At 44.4% G+C, this 19,877-nt stretch overlaps 1 pseudogene; it reads right to left on the reverse strand.

Annotated features, from left to right (window-relative positions):
* Positions 1 to 17,253: 17,253 nt before the first annotated feature.
* Positions 17,254 to 19,595, reverse strand: LOC145408008 (elongation factor 1-alpha-like; annotated as a pseudogene).
* Between the last annotated feature and the right edge of the window lie 282 nt (positions 19,596 to 19,877).

A 19,877-nucleotide genomic window follows, 5' to 3' on the forward strand; every position in this document is an offset into this window, starting at 1 on the left:
GGGCACCATCCAGCCCTCTTAAGCTACCAGAAGAGGCTGGATGACTCCGTCGCTGATGCCTGTCCAGGATGCAACACAGCACCCCATACTATTAAGCACATTATGGAAGACTGCATTGCACACAATCACCTACGCCAACAACACAACATGCACTCTTTGAGAGCTCTGTGGGAAAGCCCGGTCTCGGCCATGGCCTTCCTAAGGGGCTCGGGGCTCTTTGGCCAGACTGCCTAGGGAACAACTACTACTGTCTTAGCATTATGTAGTGGAAGTAGTAGTTGTAGTTTTATACATTGGCCACTTTACATACTCTGAGAAACAAAATATTTTTATTAGGAAAAACTTAAATGTTAAGTTGCTTCCCTACTAACAGACTTCTGAGATGAATTTCATTTTTTTTTTTTTTTTTTTTTTTTTTTTTTTTAAGAAGCATTGAATGAGATATTTTTAAAGAGGATTGTACAAATTATTGTGTGCAGTACTTATTAAAAAAAAATGCTATTAATGATTAAATTTGCTTGAAGCAGTTGGTATAGTACAACTGTGGTACCGGGTACTTCTGTTTCTACTTGTGTTCACTAAAGGTGTGTAAATACAGGGTATATATCCTTGGGTATTAGTGAATTTTGCCTTACTAACTTTTCAAGGTTTGACCTAACTTTGAGGACTAAATATTGTCAGTCCAGTGATGTATTTTTATTGAACTATTTTTGCCACCTCCAGACAGTTTTGTTCAACTTCTGGGGGATCCATGTTGTAGTGATAGAGTTTATGAAGGCTACATCTAACCTCTCTAGTTCAAAAAGGTTCTCCAAAACTGAACCGTAAAATAGTCTGGTGATAGGAATAATAAAATTTAAAGTATGCCATCAGGTGAAAGGGTTAAGTTGATAAATAAATGAGCAACTCTATTAGCTGAAACAAAGAAAAGTTGGAACAGTGATATTGAATGATATTACTGAAATTTGTGATGAATTTTTAGACCATTTTATTGTAACTAGTACAGAATGTGAGCTTTGGGTTAAGTGCATAAGATGGTTATTGCTTGTGTGGTAAAGTTCATTATTACTGATCCATTCATCCATCATCCAATCCTGTGTTACCTCATGAGGAGCGTAGAAGCCCGGGGCTTGGCAAGTTGGTCTTGAGATTTAACATGAGAGTGACCAGCCTCACTCATCCCAGAGTTACATTATGGGATGTTTATTTATTTATTTTTTTGTAAATAATTTTTTAGCCTGGTGGTCTGGTTTCAATGCCCAAGTCAGAACGAGGGGCTTTTGTAAGTTTCATCTGAGAGGTGACCAGAAGTTTTTTGATCACACAGTGCCATCAAGGGAAGCATGCTGGTTATCTGCCCTTAACCCCATCAGTCCAGTTATATATAGTATTAATTTGTTCCTCTCCCTTCCTGATGATAATGCAACCTAGGAAATACCTCTTATACTAAAGGAGGTAGTGAAGGATACATGTAACCAATTCAGTTCATGCAGTCTCTGTTAAAGTGAATGGAATCATGTGAAAAGAAAAATAGAATAAATAAATTGTCATTGAAATGAAAAGGTTACATACTAGACTGCAGAAGCTTAGCGTATGACCTCTGCACTCGAGAGTAGGTATTACATGTTTGTCAGTTATAGTTTTAGCCGTAGCTGTATTGTACAGGGGCAGATACTTTTTTTTTTTTTTCCTGGATTTAGTGGGTAATTAAGGCTCTCCAGTTGGATTGAGCCTGTACAGGTGTATATCCAAGGGGTGGTTGGGGTTTATTGCTCACATAATGCCAATGAGGGATGAATGAGGCTGTTCACTCCCATCTTAAATGTCAGGACCAACTTGCCTAGCCACGGGCTCCTGCACTCCTTGTGGGGCAACACAGGATTAGATGATGATAATGGTGATGACGATTCTTTTTTTTGTGACACTGACATAACCAAGTGGCTCCTTTGTCAAAGTATAGAAATGTCCTTCAGCTCGCTTCCTGTCCTCCAAAAGGAGAGTGGTGGATTGCAGAAAAATGGAAACTTCCAACCTGTAGTGTACTGGGTTTATATTCGGAGGAACCTAGGGCACAACAACAACAGCAACATGACAGTCATGCATTGAATGCTGGACACTAACTCTTCATGTGATGTGAAACCTTGGCATTGATTTCCCTCCAGTGGAGGACATAGAGAGTTTGAGCAGAGATTGTGTTGTATTTTGAGTAACAGTGGAGATTCCCTTACAGTTCTTCTGTAGCAATTTTTCTTGCATATTGCACCTCAGGGTCCTCTTCTTTTATTGACTGAAACTCTTTTGGTATGAGAACAAAGTGCATAACATTTCAAATACAGTGCTGTAGCTCACAGTTGTACACACCTCAGTGTCCTGTTTTATTGATGCCAACTCATGAAATTAGAACAAAGTGAATAACAATTCAAATACAGTGCCGTAGCTCACAATTGTACATTAAGGTTTGTCTTACCATGTTGGAATTTAAGTGACATTAATTATGTATCATAATTTTTGATAATCTAAAGACCTGTACATATTTACTGAAGTGTAGAATGGTTTTATATATAATGCAAAGTTTGTGAAGATAAATTTGAATTAGATTTTTTACATTTGTTTAACCCTTTGTGACCAGGATGCTTCCCTTATCAAAATCAAATAATTTTCCCAGGTAAATTATTGCGCTTCAATCGAATTGAGCCGGTGAAGGTTTCTATCCAGGGGGTGGTTGGGGGATATTGCTCATGTAATGCCACTCAGGGACGAGTGAGATTGGTCACTCTCATAAATGTCGGGACCAACTGCCTAGCCCCGGGCTCCTCTATTCCTCATGGAGCAATGTAGGATTGGATGATGGATGAATGGATGGATCATTTAAGGGAGGCCAGCTCTTAGCAGCACAATTGGGTTGGCCACTAAGTGCTTGCTTCTGCCAAGAACAGTCAGGATTGGTCTTAATTTTAACCCTTAAATAGTAATGTATGTTTGCATGATGATATCATGAAGGTGAGGCAGGATGGACAAAAATTTCAATTAATGTGCATAACCTGCTTGAATACAAACTTTAAATATAGGGATGGGTTAAACAATATTATCTACCACATGGTCCCCGAGTCACACTGACACCAACCTTTCAGTTGACCTGCTCTGACATATCAGACGTGCCCATGTGAAATTTCAACTAATTCCACATAGCAGTATGACCTGTAGAGGGTTCCCAAAGTCTTGCGGAGAATCAGACACAAAAGTGCACGTGGCTCATTTGCAGCTGACTACGTGTATTTGTAATTTACACCATTGTTGTCAGCTCTTCATTCTGCATCTTGTGATGTATGGCATATTAAAATCTGGGGGGAGCAGATATGAACACACACACACACACACACACACACGCACACAGAGTGCTTGTACACACACAAAATGCCTGTCCCACTTGAACACAGCTAGACTAATGGGTGGTTTGTTTGGCTTAAGTACTGTACTGTATAGGGGTGATGGTTACTTTCACCCTAATATCAGGGATCTGGCCATGGTTATTCTAAATGTTTTTTATTCCTAAACCCACTTGCTACATACGCACAGCCACTTATTAAGTGGAAGAGGATTCAGGGGAAAGCAGAGAAACAAAGAAGGAATAGGATTGAAGGAATATTCATTTGTTTGTTGTAGTGTTCATTTATAAAGGCTCCAACATGCATGCTTGCATCAGCCTTGGTCTCCTAAGAGCAGCCTTCCAGGCTGCTCAAACTCTAGCAGCCACCATATACAAGTTTACCTCCAATATCGTGAGATTTGTTAACAAGAAGTGATCAACCGGGGCGAAGGGGAATTGGGAGGAAAGATGTGGAGGTGACGTACGTCCCGCATATAACACGGACACTCATCACAAGGACCTCTCTGGAAGAGGATAGGGCCGGGTTTTGTCTCTATGTCTGTCAGGGGTGTTGTGGTGTAGTGAATTATTTGGGGTAGGACCAAGGGGGAGATACACTGTGACTCAGGGTCCGGAAAGGGGGAGACCTGATGTCTGGCTCTTTCTCCCCCTCTCCGCCTGGGAAGAGAGTAGTGTGATCTGTACCCAGAGTGGGTCTGGCAGTGAAGGGACCCAAGATAGTTGGGACAACAGTTTTATATTACTAAGCCCGGGATTCCTTTTCCAGAGGTAGGAAGGCACTCTCTGTGCGTGAGATGGGATGTGTGTGTGTGGGAGGGGACTTGCTTCAGCTTCAGCGTCGTGTAGAGGAATCCTGCCAGACTCAGGGGAGTGTGTGGTCTGGAACTACTTCTGCGTTGCCAAGCCGCCCCTAGCATGCTTGGTTGTGCTGTGTCAAGCAAGCACACTAAATACACTTCTATGTCACATTGGTCCGGGTTGAATCTGGGTAATTGGATGTGCGGTTTGGCTGCCATTGTGCAAGTTTCCTTTTTTCGTTCCTCTGTGCTTTTACTCGGATCCAGAACCACCGCTTGCCACCAGTGTAATGCTGTATTTTTAAGGCGACTTCTCGTCGTAAAAACACTAGCTACTGAAGCGGGGTCCTCGTTCTAGACTGGAAGCAAAGCACTAACAAAGGAACAGGACATAAAAACCAGGCAGTATACCTTAACACATCTATTACCTTAATCCTACTCGTAACAATACACATAGAATGATATTTAAGATACAGGGACACAGAGATACAGAGTTAACACTTGGCTCTACAGAGCAGTCATATACACTACAATGTTCACACAGGGAGATCGTGAATTATCTATAATATGGTTTACACATCACTTGGAGGCAGGATATAAATAGGATGGTTCACATGAGGAATAAACAAGGTTGGGAGTCTAGTTTGGGAATATTACTATAAAAGAGGTAGGGTGCGGACAGCGACACTCGACTCTGTCACCTTGTCACGGAGACACGTACACTTAGCTTTTGACTAGCCCGCGCCCTTACCTCAGATGTTCACAGAAAACTCTCTGACTCTCTTATATGGGGAGGGACTAGGATAATTCACAAAGTTCACTTTCTGCCCTGTTAACACTGAGTTCTGATGGGCCACTATTGACTACGGTTTCTTACGGAGTCACTGTCACTATTTTCCCTGTTTCCTGGCTAATAGTCACTCTATCTTTCACTTGGAGGTATGGTGCAGGGAGGCTCTCCCGTCTGGGGGCCTCGACCTGGGAGGCGGCCCTCGTACTGGGGACGCGCTGGTGGGGTGCAGGGAGGCCCTCGTCTGGGAGCCTCGACCTGATAGGTGGCCCTCGGGACTGGGGCCAAACAGCCGGAGTAGTCGGGCCTGCCTTTTCCGACTCCGGGGAGTGAGGGAGCCCGAGTCGCCTTCGTCGAGGGTTGGAGAGTCTGGCCAGGGCGTCCTGGGGCTGCAGGCACCAAGGGGGAGAGGCGCTGTCAGGACTGGGCTGCGGCAGCGTCTCCTACGGGGCTCCGACAGGAACAAGGAACTCCCGGGTGTAGGTGGTAAGCCCGATATCGGGGGCTCCGACAGGAACAAGGAACTCCCGGGTGTAGGTGGTAAGCCCGATATCGGGCCTTGCCATCACTCTAGCGTCTCCTCCGGGGCTATATTCCCGGGTGGTGACGAAGGGCTCCCCGGAGGGAAAGAGGCGAGAGGAGGACTCACATTGCCCGTGTCCTCTCGAGTGTGTCTGGAGGCCAGAGCCTGGGGTCGCCTTCCCCTGTCACACACTCTGGCTGTAGCCGTGTACTTGCCCGGCATACGGGGGACACCTGTCGGACGTACGGGGCCGTCCTTGCGCCGCGGCTGAGGGCTGCCGGCGGGGTGTAGTTCCCGTAGTACGAGGCAAGTCGGAGTGAGGGGCACAGAAGCCACACTCCCTCCAATACGGATTGAGTCTACCTTCAGGGGCTTCTCTACCCTGGTACGTGCCCCGGCTGGAGCCGAGTGTCTACCCGTACGGAGAACAACTGCCGGGCGAACGGGGTCGCCCTCACGCCACGGCTTAGGGCCGACGACTGGGTGTTGCTTCCGTAATTGGGAAGTGCTACACGTACGGTAGCAGGGGCTCTTTACCCTGATCCGTACTCTGGCCGCAGCCGGTAGCTGATCTACCCTAGCAGGAACATCTGCCGGGTGAACGGGGTCGCCCTCACGCCACGGCTTAGGGCTGACGACGGGATGTTGCTCCTGAAGGGGAGAACAGCAAGAGAGAGATGCGCTGGGGCAACTCTCTCCTTCTGGTGTGTTAAGGCCGGAGCCTGGGGTCGCTTTCCCCTTCACACTCTGTATCAGGCCTTAGCCTTGGGCCTCTTGCCCTTGGGCCTCCTGCCCTAGAGGGTGTAACAAAGCCGTCAATACGGTGCTACCTGGGACTGATTCTGCTCCAGTCCCACCCCTCTTCTGTCGATCACTGCTCCGCCCGCAATGTAGTTTACTTCCCCTGATCACCTGGGGTTGGGGCAATTGCGGGGAATAAGGACCTAGGACCGTAATGTCCTGATGACCCTCTTGACTGAGGTCACTAAACTCACCGGTGTGTCCTCCTGGGGTGGTGGTGGGGTGGTGAGGTGGGAGGTCCGGCGGTGGGCACGGCGGGCATTTTATTATATATATATATATATATATATATATATATATATATATATATATATATATATATATATATTAAATCATGTAAATTGCAGTCTATGACATGAAAAGAACCCCAGCTACCGTGAGGCGGTACAAATAACTGGGAAAAAAAGGAAGGGACGGAGAATTAGTTGGTAAGGAAATCGATTTCAGGAGATAGGCTAAATGCAGAGACTTCCTGTAGGTTGTTTAAGAGTCTTGATAAATACCTCCCTCTGAATAACTCGCTATTGATTTCGATGTGGGGTCGCATGCGGTGAGCAGCGTTGCCACTTTAGCATCTTTTTCCGCTGCATCTGTAGATATTTACTTCATTCAGAGGCAACTTTTAGCGTATAACTGCAAGAGACCTAACAATCTTAGAGATCTGGTGCAACTGTAACGGTGCTCTACCAACTTTTTCCCATTTTCTTGTAATTTAATGTCTGGCGACAACGATCTTTGGACAAGCTTAGCGATATCTTTAAATTTGGATGCAAAAAGATCCAATGGCATTCTGGTGGTTTCTACAAAGTTTTAGCCATATTCCAGAGACTAGCCCCATATCTTGTTATTATTTGGAGTTTTGTGAACTTCGCTGCACTGAAGCGATTTTGAAAGTAAGAATAACTTTTTTTTATCTGGATATGGCAACCCTATGAGTGAGTCAGAGTGCCAGTGTTGTAGCGACTGGTGGGAGAGACAGCGTCATGTGCTTCCTCGCGGCTTCGACCACACGACACGCACTTCACCTTTGACGGCTCCCTCCGGTCGTCTCATGCAAGGCACGCGTCTCCCCTGTCTCTAGGATAAGGTGGCGTATATTTAGAACCATTTTAGTCATCTGGTCCTGCGCATAGGTGAGCCTGAACGGTTGGAATGCCAGTGTTCCTAAGCTCCACAAGTATGTGATGAGGAATGCAAAAACCATGCAACTCTGACTAGGGAAGCGACATTGATTCGTTCTCGCATTGTTCTGTTGTGCCCCATTGTTCTGTTTTTTTATTAATTCACGTAGTCTTCAAATTTAACCCCTTCAGTTCTTTAATTTAATTTATTTAGTTCAGTCCTTATCTCACCGGTCGGCTTTATCGAGTTTTGGTGAGACTGGCCAACTAGAAAGGTTATAGTCCTTGTTTACCCATTTGAGCCGTTTTGTTTTCATCTGGCGGAACTGAGCCACTCTCACAACTTGAATACCAAGTTTTGAGAGCCTTAGTTATGAGGTGGGAATAATGCCCCTTGGTTGCTGGTCAAATTTATCCTCCAGTCTGAATACACTTGGCGATCATAAAAGCTTAAAAGGGGTTATGGATCTTTGTCAGACTTACTATACAACAGATATCCTCCATCGTCACTAGACATACGTATTCATGAGAAGGTTTGTCTGTCTGTCTGTCTTTGTATCTGTCGACCTCTCCTCTGTGAAAATCGAAGGGGATGCACATACAACTCTCTGTATAGCTCTAACAAGTGTGACATAAAAAGACATGGTTAGAGAGAGGGGGGGGGTAAAGAAAAAAAAAATCGTGTTCATCCCGACTAATAATCTGGAATAATCCCCGGTCATGATACAAGGACAATGCAGGCCTTTCATAGAAGTCCATGCTGCTGTCTAGTACCCATGTTCATTATTGTGTGGGACGGTACCGTATCCAGCTCCCCGTGCTTTACAGATTATTTTTATTGTATGGGGTGGTTCCGTATCCAACTCTTTGTTCGTACACATTACTTTTATTGTATGGGACAGTACCATATCCTTGCTTCTTATACCTTCATTGTCTGGGATGGTACTGTATCCATTCCCTTATGCTCGTACATATCATTTTTAATCTATGGGGCGGTACCGTGTCCAACTCCTTATACGGTACTTGTAAACATTTTATTGTATGGGACGGTACCGTGTCCGCCTCATAGTCTATGAGGCGGTATCGTCTCCAACTCCTTATACCTGTAAACATTATTCTTTAGGACGGTACCGTATCCTTCCTCCCCTTGCCTGATACATTATTTTTAATATATGAGACGGTACGTTGTAGTATTGATATGGATGTACTGGAAAGCATCGAGAGAAATACTCGGAGATGGTTTGGCCATGTTAACTAACGAGAAGAGTTTATGTGAGTAGGTTAACTATAGGAGTGTATGCGAGTAGGCTAATAGGAGAGTTAATGAGTGGGTAAACTAGATGAGTTCACTTAGCCCAATGGCAGAAAAAAAAAAAATAATAATCCCCAGCTCGTAAGTTCTTTTCATAGCACTTCGTGACTAAACCATATTCTCATGTTAATCTGCTGTTACAGTTCAGCATTCAAGATGGAAAGATGGCATTTTTAGTTCATGGTAAAGTGTGTAGTGCATGGACCGATGTGAAACCTAACAAATTCATCACATTGTCCTGGTCGAGACTCGATCTCTGGTCCTCGCTGTTCTTTATTCGCGCACCCCTTACCACTGAGCCAAAGAGAGAATCGCTCAGTTTAGTCTGAAGCAACGCGGGCTTTTATAGACCCCATTACATCACTGTATCTCCCCTTTGTGATTAATTCGGTGAGTTTCGAACATACAGTAGCGTAGAATAGGAGGCCACTACTGGGGACGCTGCGGACCACACCGACCAGCTCATTCCCGGGATGTAAGGACTAGCAAGCTGTTAGTTAATCAACATCATTTGCCCTCCAAGCCTGGCCTCACATCCCACACCGCTACCAATGTAATGAACGAAATGAAACGTAACAAAGAAATTATCGGTCTGACGTAGGTACGATCTCGGCCCTCGCGCTTCAATCGCGCGCACGTTACTGAGCGCAAGAGACGATCTTAAGCTTTGCACTTGAGCAACGCGGGCTTTTATAGACCCCAATACAGTAGAGGGACATTTCTGCCTGATACATAAGGCTTATTGAATTTCATGCAACCACTATTCAGTATTCAAATTGTGGGAGTGACCCAGCTCCGTCAGGTGAAACCAGATTGATTATAGTACAAGTTTTGATCACTAATCCGATACAATAGTCTGCAGTTTAATTAAGACGCTACGTTTCTCATCCGCAGGATTCGAAACCTGGCCAGAGGGGAGGTAAAGGTTGGTCCCATGTGCCTGCTTTTTGTTTCATAATTTTTGCTCAGTGGTATCGGGAGAGGATTATATCCACTCACTCGATAGAGTCCCACATGCCTTTTTATGCTTGATTTTTGCTCATTGGTGAGGGAGGTGTACCATCCACCAAAAATGTACTAATACAGTTTGCTTACCCGGTAGCTACTGATGTATTATATGATTGTGTACATTGATTTTCCATTTTTAATATCCCCCCTTATTTTATTTCTTTCATCACAGAGCGTGTTTCAGCTATATTTGCCAGTACCGAGTTATAATAACTTGTGTGCAGATGCATTAGAATATTTATTAGGCTAGCAGAGAAAATTGGTTACGTAGACAGGAATGGATAGGGTTATGTGGATAGGAATATTTTCCGTAAGGTTGTCACGTTGTTAGGAAATACTGCTTTAGTTCTTTCGCCGGAGCTTGTCCCAGATTTTCGTCACTTTATAGTTTACTTCATGTAGTGTAATGGCAGGGGAAAAAACGCACAAAACAAAACTACTGCTATTTATCATTTCCGCAGCACTTCTTCGTGACTGATATTATACTCTAGTCTTGATCAGTTGATACAACTCACCATTCAATAAAGAGATGGCAACTTTAGGCCAAGTTAGAGTAAAAAGAGTACGCCAATAATGCCGCTAGCCTCATTTGTAATGCACCGAGTATAAGGGGAACTTGAAAGGCGGGTTGAATGAGAACATATTCCATTTAATTCGGTGTGTTGTTGTTAGTTCTCCGTTTGCCAAGTTTCATCTTTGGCTCTTTGGACTTCATTCACTCTTTACTTGCGTCGGAAAAGAGGTCGAGATGATGATGATGATGATGGATGTATTGTTTTCTTTGCTTGTGTTGTTTTTGGTTTTTAAATTTAATAAACCAGTATGAACTCTTGCCAGGTTCAGTTAATGACTTCCATTGATGCATTAGTTATGCTCACCTCGCAAAAAAAAAAAAAAAAGTGTTAAGAAGCATCCAGTATTATAGTTCTGGTGCCATATCAGTTGTTTTTTTAATCTCTCTCTCTCTCTCTCTCTCTCTCTCTCTCTCTCTCTCTCTCTCTCTCTCTCTCTCTCTCTCTCTCTCCTTACAGGACGCTAGAAAAGTCATCATGTAGTAGACGACAGTGCCACACCTCACACTGCCACTCCTCACAGTCACACCTTACATTCCTACACTTCAGACTCCCACACTTCACACTGCCACACTTCCCACTCCCACACCTCCCACTCCCACACTTCACACTCCCACATCTCATACTGCTACGTCTATCTGCATCATTAATTTTTGTAACTTCTCACACTTCCTTAGCAACTGCATATACCAGAAACAGTCTTTTGGTTACATTTTAAATTAGCGACAGGTAGTAATTACCTCATCATTTGCCTAACCCTAATCATCATCATCATCATATTAAAATATCATATTCATCACAATCATAATCATATTCATTATCATCATGGTTATCATTACCAGTCTGACTAACGCTATCATCATCATCACCATCACTCACACTAAATGAGTGAGGTGGACAGGTCAAAGAAAAAGCACAATGATGGATTAAACAGAGCGAGAGAGAGCGCTGAGTGCAACCATAAGGAGACAAAGTAGACAGGTCACAAGCCAGGCCTGATCACATCAACACGCAAGCCTATATCATTTATCTTCTACCCTCACGGTCATTTTATGTTCCTCATGCCATCTAGCACCGCATTTACTCTGAGCTACTGCTAAAATCATATAAATTGTTAGTATATCAGTGCTATCACAACTGTTTTTACTCCTGGCTATCAAACAGGGTATTTTTTTCCACCTTGAGTGTTATAGTAGGCTACAGTGAAATCTGGACATCATGTGGAAGGTCGTAGGAGACTGTTTGATCCTCGTGCAGGCAATTCAGCATTAAACCAAAGCATTCCTATGTTTCAATACGTCTACCCGGTCAGCATGTGTGGCGTCGTGTGGTGTTGTGTGGCAGGTGTTTTGTCATGAAGTGTGGTATGATTGGTGTGACAGGTGTGGTTTGCTGTAATAGTTATGGCGTGGTATGCCATGATGTGTGGTGTGACAGGTGTGGTGTAACATTTTGGTTTTTTGTAGTATGTGTGGTGTGACCGGTGTGGTGTGGTGTGGTGTATGGTGTGGTATGGTGTGACAGGTGTGGTGTGATGTAGCAGGTGTGGTGTGATGTGATGTGGAGTCACAGGTATGATTTTCTGTGGTAGGTATGGTGTGGTGTTTGGTGTGACATGTGTGATGTGGTGACAGGTGTGGTTTGCTACTTATGGCGTGGTGTGGCAGGTGTAGTGTAGTGTGGAATGGCTGAGCAGGTGAAGGCCAGTGTAAGAATTGCCATCCAGTATGAGGTCCAATATGAGGTCAGATGTAATGACACTCCACAGGGGTTTGCAGTATGATTCTCGTTCTCATAAAAGAAATTTTCCTGAGGGTTATGCGAGCGAGTCACGAGAAAGCCAACACCCCGCCACTCCGCATGGAGCTCTCCAAAACTTCATGGTCGTAGGCTTAAACACTAAACCGTGGAGAGGAATGCAAGATCCCCATTATTTACGGAAATTCTTGAAGCAATTAAGGAAGATGGGTCATGTTTAGCTCTCTTATATGGTTGCTGTCAACATCTAGTGATGTGGGATGCAGGCTGACCTTAACTAATAACCACAGGTGCCCCGAAAATTACGATAAAATACTACGGCGTTGCATTCTACTTTGCAATTTGAGGTTTAAGCAATGCAGCACTATGAGTTGAGGGGTATATGAGAGAGGGGGGAGTGAGTTGGGGTGAGGGCAATCAAATGGTGGGTGACAGAGCGTCTTGGAGGCGTTTTGTCTGCGGTCACCCTTTGCGGGATTAGGGCGTCGGGCTATAGATAGATAGATAGCACTAAGCCACGTAAGTGGCGTAGGATGCACCGTAGCACGTCTTCCTTTGAAATGTATTTTGCTCATTACACATCAGTGTTCTGTCATGTGCTGTTAATTTCGTTTTAAATTTACAGTGAAAATAAAATGACAAAACACGAAGAAGCAGTACGGTCTGTGATAAACTGTTATAGTGACTGATTTATTTTGCAGATGGTTGGGATCCTTTATAAATACTCCTCATAATTAATTAATAGTAGACTGAAGTGACAAAATAGGAAAAACGAAAATGATCAAATTAAAGTGACAGTGAAAAAAAACAAAATTTACGATCTATGATTAACTGTCATGAACACTCGTTTATTGCATAAAGTTATTAGAAGTCTTCATAAGAACAACCCCTTACAGTCAAAATAAAGTGACAGTTCGAAAAACAAAAATGATCTGTGATTAACTATGATGAAGACTTTTTTAACCTGTAAATTGTAAATTGTTAGACTCCAATATTAAATATGATCTTTTACAATAAAAAGTGTGTGCAAAGCCAACAAAATACTTAGAAGAAAACGATCCGTAATTAAATGTTTTGAAGACATTTATCGTGTAAACTGAATAGAATACTTCGTAAAAACAACCTCTCGCAATTAATTTAAGATTATTAAAAAAATAAAACGATATGTTGTATGACGATTATGAAGGTTTGTTTAACCAGTAAATTGTTAGAACCGTTTATAAATACGCTTTCTTGGCCTTCCGCACCCTTCTACGAATTCGACATTCCATTAGAGTGCACGACAGCGCTGAGAGCCATGAGCGGGCAGGCGCAGGAAGGGAGGGTAGGTTGGCGGCGTCGCAGTTTGAACCCTGCAGTTCGGTGACGTATTTTTTCATTTTGTTCTTACTTCCATTCTGTCTATCTATCCGTCTTTCTCCAGATGCCTTAATCACGAAAAAAAGGGGGTCACAGACAAATCGTCTCCATGTCGCCCTGTCCTTTGACATAGGCAGCCCTCCCTCCACCTCACACCTTTCAGTACCCTGAATTTGATTGTCAGACTTTTATTTTTTCGTACTCACAACAGTATTAACACACTCAGGATTTTTTTCTGACTCTTAGATTAATAAAATTATCCGGCGTTATTTGTACAGCTATCCCGACAGTGGGGGTGTTAGAGCATATAATAGAAAAATTGTGGCTGGTCATTTGACCAGATCGTGGTGCTCGGAATTTCGAGGTATTGAATGGTGTGAGGAGAAGTGCATGATCAGGGATTTTGGCACCCCTTGTGAGCATGGCAGCGTCCGGATTGACTTAGATACGTTTATGTGAAGCTGCAGAATATGGTGAATGTTTTTGGCGTATCCGGTAGAGCCAGGAGTCCTGAGGCTTGAATGATGAGTGAATGGAAGTGTGGCCTATTTGGATTGGGCATGTTTGGGCTGTCTGGACATTGCTACTCCTCACCGTGCCCTTAGGTGGGAAAGGAGGTCCGGATGGTGATGATGATGATGATGATGATGATGGATTTTTCTAACATATAGTCTTAAAAGGGAGTTTGTAGGTTTTAATCTTTTGGAACACAAAGTGTTTTCCACAAAGGTTTTATGTTTCGAGGATATGGAGAGAGAGAGAGAGAGAGAGAGAGAGAGAGAGGTGAAGGACTGGTGTGGGTGTGTAAAAAAGAAGGATGCTACTGAGCCACTGGATAAACAGACTTACTGACTGGCAGAGTGAACAGAGAGGCGTGGGCGTGTATATGTTACAGGAAGGGATGGATCCAGGGGGGGATGGGGGGGATGCATCCCCCCCACCGGCCATGCATCATTGAATAAAGAGGCAATTTCAACATTGAAATATCAGTATGTCGCGTCAAGTCTTTGGTTGAATCAGCGAATCAGATCCCCCCACCAAAAATTCCTGGATCCACCCCTGGTTACAGGGAATTTGTGTAACCAGTGATTTCATGATATCCTGTTGAATTCGTGAAATGAGTGCAAATTAGGATGGGTTAATTAAGGTTAGGGTCATTTAGGCTGCGGTTAGGTTAGTCTCTGATAATCTAGGTTAAGTTTAGGTTTGGTTAAGCTAGCTTAGTTATGGTAGGTTAGGTTAATTTGTATGAACGAACTTAGCATTTATCTAAATTAACCTAACCTAACCTAACCTAACCTAACCTTACTTAACTAACCTAGCCTAACCTGACCTTAACCTAACCTAGATTATCCCAGCCTAACCTAACCGCAGCCTAAATTAACCTAACTTTAATTAACTCGTCCTTATTTGCACTCGTTTCACGAATTCCCTAGGGATTTCATGAAATCACTGGTTACACAAATTCCCCGTAACATATATTAAAACCTGGGCGTTGTGAAGTTGTGGCCATGTTCCTGTGTGTGTGTGTGTGTGTGTGTGTGTGTGTGTGTGTGTGTGTGTGTGTGTGTGTGTGTGTGACGGAGGCGGGGCAGGTCAGGCGAGGCGGGGTAATTCTGGAGGACGATGAACCTTTTGCCTCTTCATACGGTCAATAAGGTCGGTAAGGGGCCATGCTGAGATTGTTAATTAACATGGCCACAACCTCACTGTATTCTTGTTACTCTTATTGTGGCTTCAGGCATACCTTGATGTGAACCCGGTAGACTACTGCCTGGCGCTCCCGTTGATCTTTCGTTGAGGTTATGTTGAAGGACTGTTACTGTTTTGAGAGCGAGTTGTATGAAGTGTGTGTGTGTGTGTGTGTGTGTGTGTGTGTGTGTGTGTGTGTGTGTGTGTGTGTGTGTGTGGCCTCCTGTCGTCCTCTCTTTTGACGTTGTCACTGTTTCGTTTGTTATGGAAATTGCTGGAACCTAAATCTATATACCTGAGTTAGATTCCACGCGGGAAAAGATATTACGCTAAGAGTTTTTATGGGAGAAGATAGAGCCGAAGGTTGGGAATCTGCAAAATTTCTTCTTGCCATAGAAAACAGAACAAAGGAAATATAAATTGGGGATCTGTTTATTTCGGGATACTTGGACACAGTTTTTTGCAAAACGGGAGGTCATAGTCAGTGGGAGACATAAAGAGGAAGAAGACCATTACGATACTGAATACGTGCTGCAGGTAGAAGTCTGATGATATGAACTTCGGCCTCCATCAGAGGGAAATAATTCCTTCAGATGTATGATGGATTCGGTGAAAAAAGACAAGAAGAAGGAGAGAAAAATAAATATGATCATGTTAGGACATTGGACTGCAGGTCGTAGTGTAAGTGATGTTGGAGATTTCGTAACGTGTTTGCTGAGGAATGTATGTGAAGTACAGAGAGTGGATAGGATCCGGAATAATGTAATTCGTGAAAGATGCGGAGTGTGGAAGTCTGTGGAGACCAGAATTGAAGAAAGTGTACTGAGATAGTTTGGTCGTGTGGAGAGAATGGATGGCATTAGAGTGGTGAAAAAAGTATATCTGAACGAATTTGAAGGAGGGAGGAGGCGAGGTAGGCCGAGAAGAAGGTGGAGAGATATGATGGATGAGTGTGTGAGGAAGAGAGGTTTGGAAGTTGGTGAGGCAAGAGACAAGAGACCGAGCTGGCTGGAAGAATTTTGTGCGGAGAAACGCATAACCAGGGATTTGGTATCCCTTTTTAACGTGACAGCGTTCGGATTGACTCTATCAGATAGGTATATGTGAAGCTACGGAACGTGGTGAATTTCTTTTTGGCCTATCCGATGGAGCCAGGATTCCGTGGGCTTGAATGGTGAGTGAATGGAAGCGTGGCCCATTGAACTGGGCAAACTTTGGCTGTCTGGACGTTGCTACTCCTCACCTTGCCCTGGGATGGGAAAGGAGGTCCAGATGATGATGATGATGATGATGATGATGATGATGATGATGATTCTTTCCTAGCGATTTATTCTGCGCATACCCTGCCCTGGGGGCAGGGTGGCTCAGTGGTAGAGCGCCTGACTTGAGACCGAAGGGTCGAGATTTCACTCTCCTCCCGGGTAGCTGCCCTGCTGGGAGAGGTAGTGCCCTTCTGTCACCTAACGAGTTATAGCAGCCGTGGTTCGGTGGGTTAGAGCTGTGACCGAAAGGTCGGAGGTTTGAGCCCACCCAAGGGTCACTGGTAGGCATCAGGAAGGGCATCCGGTCATAAAATCCCCTACCCAGGGGCAACGCCTTAGCCCTTATCGAAAAAAAGGGACACGGCGTAAAAAAAAAAAAAAAAAAAAAAAAAAAACATTAACCATATATATGTTATTGATGCAAACTGGTGGTACCTCATCCGTAGCCATGTATTCTGCAGTTACATCTCAGTAGCCTCTTGTTACCTCCGCCAAGGGAGTTGGACGGAAGTTATGCTGTCTTTGGGTGCTTTCTAGCTATGTTATTGATGCATTTTTGTGCTATAGGCGGTATTCAGGTGAACACTGAGGTGTAATGTGCATAGGAGTCGCTAAGGAAAAGGTTCTGTGAATCCTCTTATACTGCCCAGAATGCTTCCCGCTAACTGACCTCACGACCCCAGGACCCCAAGTGATCAAACACACACGGGAAGGTCAACACACCCACACATGGAAATTGCTGCTTCTCTTTTTGATGCAGGAGTAGAGTTCCCGAGAGTGCCGTTGGAGGCTTCGTGACACCCTTTTTCGTTGCGATTTATACACTCTCATATTCCCTTTTTTTTTTTTTTTTTTTTTTTTTTTTTTTTTTTATATAGCGCCTTCCTTCTTGGTGTCCTCCTTGATGACACCAACAGTCACGGTCTGCATCATGTCTCACACGGCAAATCTTCCAAGTGAAGCATACAGCTGGAAGGTTTCTACACACATGGGGTTACTTGGGATCATCTGTACAGTACCGGAATCCCCAGACTTGACGTTCTTGTGGTTTGCTTCAATTTCCTTGTCGGTATTCTTGTCGATCATCTGGACGAGTTCACGAAACATGCAAGCAATATGAAAAGTGTGGCAGTCCAGTACAGGCGAGTAGCCAACCTGGATCTGGCCGGGGTGGTTGAGCACAGTCACTTGTGCAGTGAAGTCAGCAGTCTCCTTGGCGGGGCCATTCTTCAAGTCTGAAGCAATGAAACCACATTTGAGGTCCCTGACAGATATGTTCTTCACATTAAAGCCAAAGTTATCACCAGGAAGAGCCACGATGAGGGCCTCGTGACGCATCTCCACAGACTTGACCTCGGTGGTGGGGCCGGTGGAGAAGTTGATAACCATGACACGCTTGAGGATGCCAGTCTCCACTCTGCCCTCAGGCACTGTTCCAGTACACCAGTCTTGTACACATCCTGGAGGGGAAGGCGAAGGTGCCTGTCACTGGGTCTCCAGGGCATCATGCAGAGTACTGAACTCTTAGTTGTCACTCTCGTGCTCGATCTTCGTTGTGGACCACCAAGGCATGTTGTCTGACTTCTCCAGCGTGCTGTCACCGTTGAAGCCGAAGATGGGGAGGATGGGCACTTGTGGGATTGCAACCAACCCTCTTCACATAGGCCTTCAGTTCCTTGTTGATTTCATTGAACCTGGCCTCTGAGTCCTCTTGCTCTGTCCTGTTGTTGGCAGGTGCGGCCACTACCTCCCATAACCCCTATAATATTGATTCTTACCTGGTTACAGTTACTCCCTTTATGCGTGTGTCCCTCTCCTTCCCCTCCTTTCCATCTCCCTAGCTCCCTCTCTCTCCCCCTTTTCCTCTCCCTTTCCCTGTTGCTCTCCTCCCTTATCTCACTCTCTCACTCTCCTTTTTCTTTTTTCTCCCTCGTTCTCCCCCTCCCCTTGCCCCTCCTCTCCCTCACCTCCATCTTATCTCCCTCTCCATCTACCCCTTTCCCCTTCCTCTCGTCTTCTTCCCTTCCCTTCTCTCTCCGTCTCCCTCTCCCTCATCACAATACACCCTCCCCCTAACTCATTCACCCCCTTCCTATACACGCAACTAGTCACCTGCCATCTTGATTAATTAATGTTCTTCTTTACATGATAAATGTACGTCGTCCTTTCATTTACTTGATCTTGGTTACCGTCTTCGTTGTTGTGGTTATTATTGTTATTTTTATTATTATTATTATTATTATTATTATTATTATTATTGTTTTTGTTGCTGTTTGTTATTGTTGTTTGTTGTTGCTGTTATCATTTTCATTATTATTATTATTTTATTCCTAAGCAGAGAGTGACTGGATATCTTTCTCTGTCCATGTGATTTTCATATGCAGGGGAGCATCTGTGGGAACGGCTCTAGTTTCTCGTCAATAGGGTAGCGACGTTAGTGAAGCCTTATAAAGGTCCTGAAACCCAGTTCCTTTAGATGTGGGAGTGGGTAAGTTCCTTTAGATGTGAGAGTAGGCCAGTTGCGTCAGGTGAAAGCAATAACCTACCTTATCAAATCCCCGTCAGGCCATTGGTGGGTGTGGGGGTGTGGTTGGTTGTGGTGCGAGTAACACGAAGTAGTCATGCAGCTCGCCAGATCAATTTATCAACCACAACTCGCGTTAAGTCCACTGGCGCACACACACACACACACACACACACACACACACACACACACACACACACACACACACACACACACACACACACACACACACCTGTAGACTGCGTCCGTCTGTTTATATGTCTGTCAATCTGTCTGTATCTGAATCTGTTTATCTATCTCTCCATCTATCTATCTATCTATTTATTTGTCTGTCCATCTATCTATCTATACACTATTATATGTCTGTCTTTCTGTGTCTTTATCTGACTGTCTGTCTCTAAAATGGTTCAGCATTTCTGACCCAGCGGGTACGTAGTCATGGTAGAAGAATATTCACACATGACAAATGGTTTTACCGATAAAGATGCCACAATAAGGTAAAAAATAAAAAAAATCGTTCAGTTTCTAAAGGCAAGATTAATCGTCTAAAATGAAACATCTCAAAGTTTTTTTTTCCTTCAAGACTCCCTTTGTCTGTGGATCTCAGGCAAATAATTCAACCCTCGCGACAGTCAGGCACAGAGGTTCGGTCTGCTGTTCCACTGCGTCTGATTCATACCTGGCACATGTGCGTCACCTTCTTCCTTGACGTTCCATATCAGAGGGAATCGTCTATGGTCGTGGGTGTCACCATTTTCCTTGACGTTCCATATCAGAGAGAATCATCTATGGTCGTGGAAACTTTCCCTCCCCCATGTCCCTCTCACTTCCTTTCCCTCTCCCATGTCCCTTTCCCTTCCTTTCCTTCCTCCATGTCCCTCTCCCTCCCTCTCCCCTCTCCTGTGCCCCTCTTCCCACCCCCCCTACTCTTACTCTGTCCATTTCTACCCCTCCCTCCCCCCATTCCGTG

Source organism: Coenobita brevimanus, chromosome 75, assembly GCF_032717465.1.
Source record: "Coenobita brevimanus isolate Jiangsu-jjx chromosome 75, ASM3271746v2, whole genome shotgun sequence".
Classification (NCBI taxonomy): Eukaryota; Metazoa; Arthropoda; class Malacostraca; order Decapoda; family Coenobitidae; genus Coenobita; species Coenobita brevimanus.